At 43.6% G+C, this 12,969-nt stretch overlaps 1 long non-coding RNA gene across 1 annotated transcript; it reads right to left on the reverse strand.

The window, feature by feature from the left end:
• Positions 1-11,908: 11,908 nt before the first annotated feature.
• LOC137570606 (uncharacterized) lies at positions 11,909-12,743 on the reverse strand. Its single transcript, XR_011031106.1, has 3 exons — positions 12,672-12,743; positions 12,313-12,433; positions 11,909-11,969 (listed from the first exon to the last, which is right to left on the reverse strand). It is a non-coding gene; the product is annotated as an uncharacterized lncRNA (long non-coding RNA).
• Positions 12,744-12,969: the final 226 nt, after the last annotated feature.

Raw genomic sequence — 12,969 nt, forward strand, 5'->3', positions numbered from 1 at the left:
CCCCTCGTTTCTGGCGGGCTCAAGTGTCTTGCTGATAACCTCACCAGGGAACAAAATTGGCTGGAATTGCTAGGCCCCACCAAGCCAAGACGGAACTCGCAGAGTTTACAGCAGCGCAGAGGCGGAAGATGACCGCGGCGCACGGCTGAGTGCTGGTGGAAGGAGCATCGGTGAAGCATCACAGTCAATGTCCTGGTGGGCATGTAGGCATGGATAAGGAGCTTGTCGGTGGATGGGGGACAATACGCACATGTGCAGGGGCCCCTGCAGAGAACTTTGTAGAACCACCTTTTGCTGCAATTACAGCTGCCAGTCTTTTAGGGTATGTCTCTACCAGCTTTGCACATCTAGAGACTGAAATCTTTGCCCATTCTTCTTTGCAAAACAGCTCCAGCTCAGTCAGATTAGATGGACAGCGTTTGTGAACAGCAGTTTTCAGATCTTGCCACAGATTCTCGATTGGATTTAGATCTGGACTTTGACTGGGCCATTCTAACACATGGATATGTTTTGTTTTAAACCATTCCATTGTTGCCCTGGCTTTATGTTTAGGGTCATCGTCCTGCTGGAAGGTGAACCTCCGCCCCAGTCTCAAGTCTTTTGCAGTCTCCAAGAGGTTTTCCTCCAAGTTTGCCCTGTATTTGGCTCCATCCATCTTCCCATAAACTCTGACCAGCTTCCCTGTCCCTGCTGAAGAGATGCACCCCCTGAGCATGATGCTGCCACCACCATATTTGACAGTGGGGATGGTGTGTTCAGAGTGATGTGCAGTGTTGTTCTCTGCCACACATAGCGTTTTGCATTTTGGCCAAAAAGTTCCATTTTGGTCTCATCTGACCAGAGCACCTTCTTCCACATGGTTGCTGTGTCCCCCACATGGCTTGTGGCAAACTGCAAACTGGACTTCTTATGCTTTCTGTTAACAATGCCTTTCTTCTTGCCACTCTTCCATAAAGGCCAACTTAGTACAGTGCATGACTAATAGTTGTCCTATGGACAGAGTCTCCCACCTGAGCTGTAGATCTCTGCAGCTCGTCCAGAGTCACCATGGGCCTCTTGACTACATTTCTGATCAGCGCTCTCCTTGTTCGGCCTGTGAGTTTTGGTGGATGGCTTTGTCTTGGTAGGTGTACAGTTGTGCCATACTCCTTCCATTTCTGAATGATCACTTGAACAGTGCTCCTTGGGATGTTCAAGGCTTTGGAAATCTTTTTGTAGCCTAAGCCTGCTTTAAATTTCTCAATAACTTTATCCTTGACCTGTCTTGTTTGTTCTTTGGACTTCACGGTGTTGTTGCTCTCAATATTCTCTTAGACAACCTCTGAGGCCCTCACAGAGCAGCTGTATTTGTACTGACATTAGATTACACACAGGTGCACTCTATTTAGTCATTAGCGCTCATCAGGCAATGTCTATAGGCAACTGACTGCACTCAGATCAAAGGGGGCCGAATAATTATGCACACACCACTTTGCAGTTATTTATTTGTAAAAAAAATGTTTGGAATCATGTGTGATTTTCGTTCCACTTCTCATGTGTACACCACTTTGTATTGGTCTTTCACATGGAATTCCAATTAAATTGATTCTTGTTTGGTGCAGTGATATGACAAAATGTGGAAAACTTCAAGGGGGCTAAATACTTTTTGCAAACCACTGTATGTACTTTGCATTTCAATATCCGCTAGCTTAAAAAACTCATCCCTCAGGAGGCCTTCAAGGTTGGAAAAAAAGGGGTCTGAGATCAGGAATAATTCTTCCTGATCTGGGGTACATGTATCTTATTTTATTTATTTATCTATTAGTACTTATGCCCTCTATATAGTATGCCATACTGTATTGTAATGTCTGCCATGCTGTACTGTGTTATTGTATTCTTGTATTGTATTCTTGTTATTTATGTTTGTTTGATTAACCACTTCAGTATCACAGTTTTTTTCCCTTAAAAACCAAAACAACTTTCACATTTCAGCACTCCTCCCATTCATTCAGCGATAACTTTATTGTTACTTATCACACTGAAATGATCTTTATATTGTTTTTTTCACTACAAATTAGGCTTTCTTTGGGTGGTAGCTTTTCCTATGATTTATTTTATTTTATATGCATTGTAAAGGGAATAATAAGGAAAAAAAGAAAAACATGATTATTTCTCAGTTTTCAGCCATTATATTTTTAAAATAAAATGTGCTTCGGTACATAAAACCCACACGTTTTATTTGCCCATTTGTCCTGGTTATTACAATATTTAACCACTTCAGCCTATCTGGACGGATCTGCTCGTCCAGATAGGCGCATTGCGGGCTAAATGGACGCACAAGTACGTCCAGCGTTATTTCCGCGGGTGCGTGCGCATGCGCGCGCACCCGCCGCTCGTTCACAGCCCAGCCGACGGAGCGCTAATTGGTTCAAGGGACCAGCAGGTCCCTTAACCAATCAGATGAGTTTACAGGCAGAATGCACATTGTTACAGCCAGTAACAATGTACATTCTGCTAAATGTTTATAAACAAAGTTTCCCTCTCTCTCTCTCACAGCTCTCTGTCATCACAGATTCTGTGAGTGATCTGTGCTGACAGGAGCTGAGAGAGAGACTGCAGCAGTGTGGTAGGACTTATATTATTAAAATTTTGCCCCCCATTCCTTGATTTTAACCCCATATCTACCCCCTTATCTCCTGATCCTCCCTCTCCTTGCCATTTATTCTTTCTAACCTCCCTTCCTAACTTTTGGGTATTTTCACCCTCTCTACTCTTTCTATATACTCTTTCTATCTACCTTCTATCTACTCTTTATCTATTTTATCCATCTATTTCAATAAAATAAAATAAAAATAAAAAAACTGTCACTTTAAAAAAAAAAAAACACAATCTATTTCTTTCTTTTTCTTCTTACTTATTTCTATCTCTTCTTTTTAGTATGGCGAGGAGGCGCTTTTCTTTGCAGGAGGCAGTCGCCTTCTGAGAGCAGAGCAGCAGTGAGGAATCTGGGGATGACTCACGCAGCGAGTGGTCCCCTCCGAGCGACTCTGATTCAGGTACTGAAAGCTCAGAGTCCGGAGGGCTGCCATCTCACCAATTGTGTTGGGATGATCCTTATTCCCCTGATGAGGAACCATCAGGACAGTCAGAGGCCATAGCTGGGGTCTCAGCGGGCAACACCACAGCAGCCAGCAGCAGCAGTGGGCAGACAGGAGCAAGCAGACAGGAACCAACTGGACAGTCAGAGGCCATAGCTGGGGTCTCAGCGGGCAACACCACAGCAGCCAGCAGCAGCAGTGGGCAGACAGGAGGCAGCAGACAGGAACCAACTGGACAGTCAGAGGCCATAGCTGGGGTCTCAGCGGGCAACACCACAGCAGCCAGCAGCAGCACTGGGCAGAGGGGAGCCAGCAGACGGGGTGAGCGGCCATCGGTACCTTGCAGGCAGCCGGTACCAGATCATATCCTTAATGGCACTTGGTCACCCCCTAATTTTGAGGTGCCCAATATACCACCCTTTACAGCCACTCCTGGTGTGTCAGTGCCTATTGACAATCTGTCACCCATTGAGCTGTACCAGCTCTTTATTACGGTGGACTTTTGGCAGCATATGGTTGAGCAGACTAATCTCTATGCTGAACAATTTTTAGCTGAAAACCCAACCCACTGGACTGTGACAAAATGGAAGCCCACCAATGTGCCCGAATTTAAAATTTTCATTGGCTTGAATCTCAGCATGGGTGTCACAACAAAGCCACAACTGAGAATGTATTGGTCCAAGGACCTCTATCATAGCGCGCCCCTCTACCCAGCAACAATGAAAAGGCAGCGATTTGACTTGCTATCTAAATTTTTTCATTTGAATGATAATACCAACCATGTTTCACGGACTGACCCTGCCCATGATAGGTTATTCAAGTTAAGGCCCATGCTGACCCACCTTACTGCAGTATTTCGAGATCTCTACACCCCAGACCGTGACATTGCAGTGGACGAGTCCCTTGTACCATTTCAGAATCAGAATCAGAATCAGAATCAGTTTTATTTCGCCAAGTACAGCAAGAGCCATAATCGGAATTATTTGTGGTACACATGGCATAGACAGATACAACAGCACATACAATTTGAAATGCAGTAATCAGATATACAGAGGAGGCAGCGACGGGGACCAGCTGTCGACCCGGCAATTATGAGTGCAGGCCGGACTGGGGAAAGTCAGAGTTCAGTGACCGAACGGCCTGGGGAAAGAAGGTGTTCTTCCGCCTGGTGGTTTTGGATGGTATAGTCCTGAAGCGGCGGCCCAACGGGAGGAGCCTGAAGTAGTGGCTGCCAGGGTGAGAGGGGTCACGGGAGATCATGGTGGCCCTCTTACTCAATCTAGCGGAGTGGAGGAGATCAAGAGGTGGAAGAGGAGACCCGATGATTCTCTCTGCATCAGCTATGACCCTCTGCAGTTTATGTTTATCACTGGCCGATGCACCCGCGTACCAAACAATGACTGAGGAGCAGAGGATGGATTCTATGGTGGCGGTATAGAAGCTGGCCAGCAGCTCCCGTGGCATGCCAAATCTCTTCAGTTGGCGCAGGAAGAACAGCCTCTGTTGGGATTTCTTTTGAATTTTAGTGGTGTTCTGCCCCCATTTCAGATTATTGGTGAGAGTCGTGCCGAGGAACCGAACCGATGACACTATAGAAACTTCTGTTCCTCCAATGAGGACAGGCGAGGGGGGGGGAGGGTTCCTCCTGAAGTCTACAACTAGTTCAACAGTCTTTGCTGTGTTGAGAACTAGGTTGTTCTCCCTGCACCAATTGCATATTCTCTCGACCTCGCTCCGGTATTCATGCTCTCCGTTGCTTCCAATTAGGCCAATAATGGTGGTGTCATCCGCAAATTTGATGACCTTCACAGAGTCAGCGGATGAGATACAGTCGTTGGTATAAAGGGAGAACAGTAGAGGTGACAGAACACAGCCTTGTGGAGCCCCAGTATTGGTGGTTCGAATGCTGGAGTAATAGTTGCCGAGCTTCACCTGTTGTGTTCTATTTGTCAGGAAGTCCTTGATCCATGCTCGGAGAGTGGGATCAACTCCGAGCTGTGTCAGATTGGTGATCAGGATGTCAGGGCAGATCGTGTTGAACGCTGAGCTAAAGTCTAGGAACAGGATCCTGGCATAGGAGGCCGGCCTGTCTAAGTGCTCAGTGATGTGTGCCACGCTGACATTGATGGCATCCTCCACGGATCTGTTTGCCCTATATGCAAATTGGAGCGGGTCTAAAAGGGCGTCTGTGGACCTCTTCAGGTGGGCAAGGACCAGCCGCTCGAGGAGCTTCATGATGTTAGAGGTTAGGGCCACTGGGCGGAAGTTATTGTGCTCGGAACTGCCTGTTTTTTTTGGGACTGGTACAATTATGGACCTCTTGAAACAGGAGGGGACTGTACCATCAGATAATGACTGCTTAAACAACATTTCATGGTAGACTTGCCATTAAACAGTACATACCTAGCAAGAGGGCAAGATATGGGGTAAAAATGTACAAGGCATGTGAGAGTGGCACTGGCTACACCTTCGCCTTTACAGTATACGAAGGCAAGGACTCCGCTTTACAGCCAGCTGGGTGCCCACAGTACATTGGCACCAGTGGGAAGATTGTTATTGATCTTTTAACCCCTTATCTCCACCAGGGGTACCACCTCTATGTAGATAATTTTTATTCAAGTGTACCTTTGTTTAAGTTCCTGTACTCAGCCAAGACTGGAGCATGTGGGATGGTTAGATCCAACCGTGTAGGCCTCCCACTACAGGTACTGAACAAAAAACTACATAGAGGACAGTCCTACAGCCTCAGATGTGGCGAACTCCTCGTACTAAAATACTTTGACAAGAGGGATGTGTTGATCCTAACAACGATCCACAGTGAGGCCACCGTTCCTGCCTCGTCAAGAGGGGAGGGAACTGTAAAACCACAGGCTGTAGTGGAGTACACCAAGAAAATGCGAGCAGTGGACTTGGCAGACCAAAAACTGGCTCCTTATATGCTAAGAAGAAGGCGGAGGGCATGGTATAAGAAGATAGCCTATTACTTGCTGGAGGTGTCAATGCAGAACGCATTTGTCTTGTATGCAAAAGCAGGCGGAAGGGACACCTTTGTGCAGTTCCAGGAGAAAGTCCACAAGTCTCTAATTTTTGGCCCTACCCAAATCGCTCAGCAAAACGATCCGATTTATTTGGAGAATACCCTCAGACTTAAAGAAAGACACTTTCCTGCCCTGATCCCCCCAAATGAAGTGAAAGCCACCCCTATGAGAAGATGCAGAGTGTGTGTGAAACACAAGATGAGGAGGGAGTCCAGATATTTTTGCCCGGATTGCCCCTCAGCCCCAGCACTATGCGTTGCTACTTGCTTCAGGACATACCACACTCTTCCACATTATTAATTTCTTCTTCTTCCTTTTTTTTTTGGGGGGGGGGGGGGTGTCTATATTTTTTTTTAAACCTGGACATATTTTACTGGCCTTTTACTGTCCCTTAAGAAGCTCCCATTTGGCCTACCAATGTGTTTCTGAGGTGTTGGAGGAAACTGGATGCTTGGGAGAAGCCTAGAAACATAATCAAGCTGCCAAATTGAACTTTGGACCCTGCTTCCAAATTGAACTTTAGCCACATGCTTGGAATGAACTATGCTGACCCCTCCCTTCTTCTGACCCACCAATTTGCTTTGGCTTCTGACACCTGACTTCTGCTCTCTGGCTTTTCTCCAATCCTGCTAAACGTCCAATGGTAAGTTCCATTGTATTTGTCATCATTGTCATTTGGTTTTCTTTTAACCGTGACAAGCTGTAGAATAGATTTTGGTGTGTTTTAGGATTGAGGCCTATGTCATGTGAATTCTTCATACTGCTAAACTGGAAAAAACTGTTCAAAAATGCAATTTTCAGAGTTATGGTGCAACTTTAGCAAAACCGCATACGTCCCAATGTTACCAAATATGTATATCTGAGTAGGCCTGGGTCTCTAATTTTCAGAATGGTAACATTTATGACATGTATTGAATGTTCTGACACTCCATGGGCGTTGCTAAGAAAGAATGACATTGCTGCATTTGTTGAAAAAATTACTTTGAAAAATCCATTGGCGCTACTTGTGGTTAATAGTGTGCTGTGAGCCCAAAACACTATGTGATTATGTATATAGGGTATCTTTTTAACCGTGACAAGCTGTAGAATAGAATTTGGTGTGTTTTAGGATTGAGGCCTATGTCATGTGAATTCTTCATACTGCCAAACTGGAAAAAACTGTTAAAAAATGCAATTTTCAGAGTTATGGTGCAACTTCAGCAAAACCGCATACGTCCCAATGTTACCAAATATGTATATCTGAGTAGGCCTGGGTCTCTAATTTTCAGAATGGTAACATTTATGACATGTATTGAATGTTCTGACACTCCATGGGCATTGCTAAGAAAGAATGACATTGCTGCATTTGTTGAAAAAATGACTTTGAAAAATCCATTGGCGCTACTTGCGGTTAATAGTGTGCTGTGAGCCCAAAACACTATGTGATTATGTATATAGGGTATCTTTTTAACCGTGACAAGCTGTAGAATAGAATTTGGTGTGTTTTAGGATTGAGACCTATGTCATGTGAATTCTTCATACTGCCAAACTGGAAAAAACTGTTCAAAAATGCAATTTTCAGAGTTATGGTGCAACTTCAGCAAAACCGCATACGTCCCAATGTTACCAAATATGTATATCTGAGTAGGCCTGGGTCTCTAATTTTCAGAATGGTAACATTTATGACATGTATTGAATGTTCTGACACTCCATGGGCATTGCTAAGAAAGAATGACATTGCTGCATTTGTTGAAAAAAATGACTTTGAAAAATCCATTGTCGCTACTTGCGGTTAATAGTGTGCTGTGAGCCCAAAACACTATGTGATTATGTATATAGGGTATCTTTTTAACAGTGACAAGCTGTAGAATAGAATTTGGTGTGTTTTAGGATTGAGGCCTATGTCATGTGAATTCTTCATACTGCCAAACTGGAAAAAACTGTTAAAAAATGCAATTTTCAGAGTTATGGTGCAACTTCAGCAAAACCGCATACGTCCCAATGTTACCAAATATGTATATCTGAGTAGGCCTGGGTCTCTAATTTTCAGAATGGTAACATTTATGACATGTATTGAATGTTCTGACACTCCATGGGCGTTGCTAAGAAAGAATGACATTGCTGCATTTGTTGAAAAAAATGGCTTTGAAAAATCCATTGGCGCTATTTGCGGTTAATAGTGTGCTGTGAGCCCAAAATGCTATGTGATTATGTATATAGGGTATCATTTTAACCGTGACAAGCAAGAGAATACAATTTGGGCAGTAAGAAAGTTGAGGCGTATTTCATGTGAATTTTTCTAACTGCCAAAGTGAATGAAAAGCAATAATATTGGTATATTCATAAACTCTGTACCAAAATAAAACACTTGTAAAACCCCCAAAAAGTGACAGATTTGAAAAAAGAATACATAAATCTTTACCTTAGGGACTCAGCTGTAAATATGTATGCCATGAGGCATACATATTTATAAAGTCCTTATATGCATTATATAAAGTCCTTATTTGCATTCCTGTTAGTTATGCAAATAAGGACTTTTAATCCTTGGTAGTGTACAATGAGAAAACAAAAAACACAACATAGAAAAAATACACCTTTATTTCCAAACAATATACTGTCACTATACTTTGTACTAGGGACATAATTTATATGTTGTGATAACCAAGACATATGGGCAAATAAAATGTGTGTATTTTATTTATAGTAATATTGTTTATTTTAAAACTATAGGGGATGGAATTTGAGAAATAGTGTATTTTTTCATTTTTTCCTTGGTTTTTCACTATAAAATGCATAGAAAATAAAGTATTTACTGAAAACAAGTATCGCTCACAAAAAGCTTGATTTGTGGCAAAAAAAACAAGATATAAATCATTTATGTGTGATGAGTAGTGAAAACGTTATTGGGGAATGAATGGGAGGAGTGCTGAAAGGGGAAAAGTGTCTGCGTGCTGAAGGTGAAACATCTGTAGGCTGAAGTGGTTAAATTGTGTCCCTAGTACAATGTATGGTGATAATATTTTATCTGGAAATAAAGAAGCATTTTTCCATTTAGGGATTTTTAATACTTTTTCACTTATTACAAGACTTTTTTTTTTGCAAAATTAACAGTGATATACTCTCATGACATCCATATTAGAAAAGTCCCTAAGGTAACTATTTATGTAACAAAAAAATGATGTAATTTTTTAAAACATTTTTTAACAAGTGTTTTATTTCTGTAACTGTGGGGCAGGGTTGGAAGGGGTTAAGAGTAATAAAATAAAAAAATAATAATAATAAACTTTCTATGTAAAACAGTATACTGGTATAAATAGGTGTATTTTTTTTGGGCCACAAGATGGTGCTACTGAGACCATGTTTCTGTTAATAGAACACGGACGAACATGGAAGTGTCGGGTCTGAGAGCTTGTGTGACGTTTACAAGCTCTCGGAAGACACGGGAACGGTGATCGGGATTGAGAATCAAAAGATTCTCACATCCTGATCACAGATGGAGGGGGCTGCAACAGTAGATCGATGGAAAACAGTGCGGGAATTGTGAACGTGACGGTGAGGCAGCAGTACGCATATCTACCCCCTGATCTGCACGTGAAGTTTGAAGGGGCTTAGATATGTGTACCAAGGATCCTAAAGTGGTGAATAATGTCTATTTTTCTTTTATCCTCTAGATTTCCTTTAACCTATTTTTATTCATTACTTTTTATTTTTTCATTGAATTTTTATTCTTTATATATCATTATTTCCCACATTCACTCTCCTGCCTTCCTCACCTCTCTTCTCCCCCCCTTTCCTCTCCCCCCTTTTTATTTTCGCCTTCATATTTCACTTTACTTCTACCATTGTCCACTGACGTACTTCCACCCATACCGGAAGTTACGTTAGATACCGGACATCATTCCTTTAGGACGCTCACTCTCATTTAAACCATCAAGCAAGTAGGAGCAAATCTTTTAGTTGCTCTGAGCTTGATACCTACAATGTACAGGTAATTATTTATTCCTTATCCTTTTTGTTTTTAGGGGCTCTAATTTTTGTATCCTTAGTGGTTTAAGAGTTCTTTTTATATCAGTTTATTATATTATTTTATTACATTATTTGTTATGCATATATGCACATCTCCATATTTTTCTATGTTTCTATTATATTACCGGAACACAATGGAATCCCTGTTATTTTATTGGAATGAGATATATATATGTGGAAATGTTTATATTTGTGTATGCGGTATTCATATTTTTATATACATTTCTCTTCATATGTTTATGTATGTTTATATATGTTTACATGGTACAGTATAATTCCTTTACCGCACACTCAAAGGGACCAGGAAAAGAAGTTTACTATATCAGAATTGGTCTTAAATTATATATTTATACAGATGCAGGACCTGGGGACTGAGTATGCTATATCCAGAGGTTTACTATATCAGAGTTTACTATAATGAGATTCTCTTGTATTTAAATTATTTTAAATTATGATATGGCTTTAAGGCGTGCCTACATTGTTCTCTATTTCAGATACAGTTTGTATTTGATCTGAGGAAGCGGACTGTGCTCTGTGAAACGCATTATCGCTTATCGTGTCTGATGACATTTTATATATAGATATATTTTATCCTTCCCATCCATCTGTTTTTAGTAGGGATGGGACGACAAATCCGGCGAATCCACGAATCCCTCGAATATTGGGAAATATTCGAGATTCGTGGATTCGAATCCCGACGCCATTTTCCACTTTGCGAATCCGCCGAATCCCGACGCTGCATCGCCGCGCATCCGCCGCTCGCACTCGTCCTCCTCCGAGCCCCCCCCCCCCGCGCCTCCTCCGCCCGCCCCGCGCCTCCTCCGCCCGCCCGCATACATTGTATCAACTCACCTGTCCAGTGGAGCGCAGAGCGGCAGACCTCTCGCTCACTTCCTGGTTCCCTCTAGTGACGGCTTTTACAATGACGTCATCAGTAAAAGCCGGTCCGGCCACTAGAGGGAACCGAGAAGTAACGAGGAGGTCTGCCGCTCTGCGCTCCACTGGACAGGTGAGTTGATACTTATGCAGGCACGGGGGACGGAGGAGGCCGTGGGGGTGAGCGGAGGAGGCACGGGGGGGGGGGGGGGGGGGGGGGGGAAAGGGGAGCGACACCTACACCCACCTACCTACCTACCTACCTACCTACCTACCTACCTCTATACCTCCCTCTATACCTACCTAAAGGCCCCCTATATGTACCTACCTACCTACCCGCCACTATACCTACCTACCTACAGGCCCCTATACCTGCCTAAAGGATACGTACCTACCTACCACTATCGCTACCTACCTACAGGCCCCTATACCTACCTAAAGGCCCCCTATATGTACCTACCTACCTACCTAAAGGCCCCTATACCTACCTAAAGGCCCCTATACCTACCTACCTACCTACCTACCTAAAGGCCCCTATACCTACCTACCTACATATCTACCTATACTTAAGGCCCTATACCCTGCTACCTATACTGAAGGTCCCTTTAACTACCTACCTGCCTACCTACAGGACACTATACCTACCTACCGGCCACTATACCTACCTACCTACAGGCCACTATACCTACCTAAAGGCCCCCTATACGTACCTACCTACCTAAAGGCCCCCTATACGTACCTACCTACCTAAAGGCCCCTATACCTACCTACCTAAAGGCCCCTATACCTACCTACAGGCCTCTATACCTACCTACCTACCTACCTAAAGGCCCCCTATACGTGCCTACCTACCTAAAGGCCCCTATACCTACCTACCTAAAGGCCCCTATACCTACCTACCTACATACCTACCTATACTTAAGGCCCTATACCCTGCTACCTATACTGAAGGTCCCTTTGACTACCTACCTACCTACAGGACACTATACCTACCTACCTACTGGCCACTATACCTACCTACCTACAGGCCACTATACCTACCTACCTACATACCTACCTATACTGAAGGCCCTATACCCTGCTACCTATACTGAAGGTCCCTTTAACTACCTACCTACCTACAGGACACTATACCTACCTACCTACTGGCCACTATACCTACCTACCTACAGGCCACTATACCTACCTAAAGGCCCCCTATACGTACCTACCTACCTAAAGGCCCCTATACCTACCTACCTAAAGGCCCCTATACCTACCTACAGGCCTCTATACCTACCTACCTACCTACCTAAAGGCCCCCTATACGTGCCTACCTACCTAAAGGCCCCTATACCTACCTACCTAAAGGCCCCTATACCTACCTACCTACATACCTACCTATACTTAAGGCCCTATACCCTGCTACCTATACTGAAGGTCCCTTTGACTACCTACCTACCTACAGGACACTATACCTACCTACCTACTGGCCACTATACCTACCTACCTACAGGCCACTATACCTACCTACCTACATACCTACCTATACTGAAGGCCCTATACCCTGCTACCTATACTGAAGGTCCCTTTAACTACCTACCTACCTACAGGACACTATACCTACCTACCTACTGGCCACTATACCTACCTACCTACAGGCCACTATACCTACCTAAAGGCCCCCTATACGTACCTACCTACCTAAAGGCCCCTATACCTACCTACCTAAAGGCCCCTATACCTACCTACATACCTACCTATAATTAAGGCCTCTATATACCCTGCTACCTATACTGAAGGCCCATATACCCTGCTACCTATACTGAAGGCCCATATACCCTGCTACCTATACTGAAGGCCTATATATCCTGCTACCTATACTGAAGGCCCATATAACCTGCTACCTATACTGAAGGCCCATATACCCTGCTACCTATACTGAAGGCCTATATACCCTGCTACCTATACTGAAGGCCTATATACCCTGCTAC

Source organism: Hyperolius riggenbachi, chromosome 4 (assembly GCF_040937935.1).
Source record: "Hyperolius riggenbachi isolate aHypRig1 chromosome 4, aHypRig1.pri, whole genome shotgun sequence".
NCBI classification, from domain to species: Eukaryota; Metazoa; Chordata; class Amphibia; order Anura; family Hyperoliidae; genus Hyperolius; species Hyperolius riggenbachi.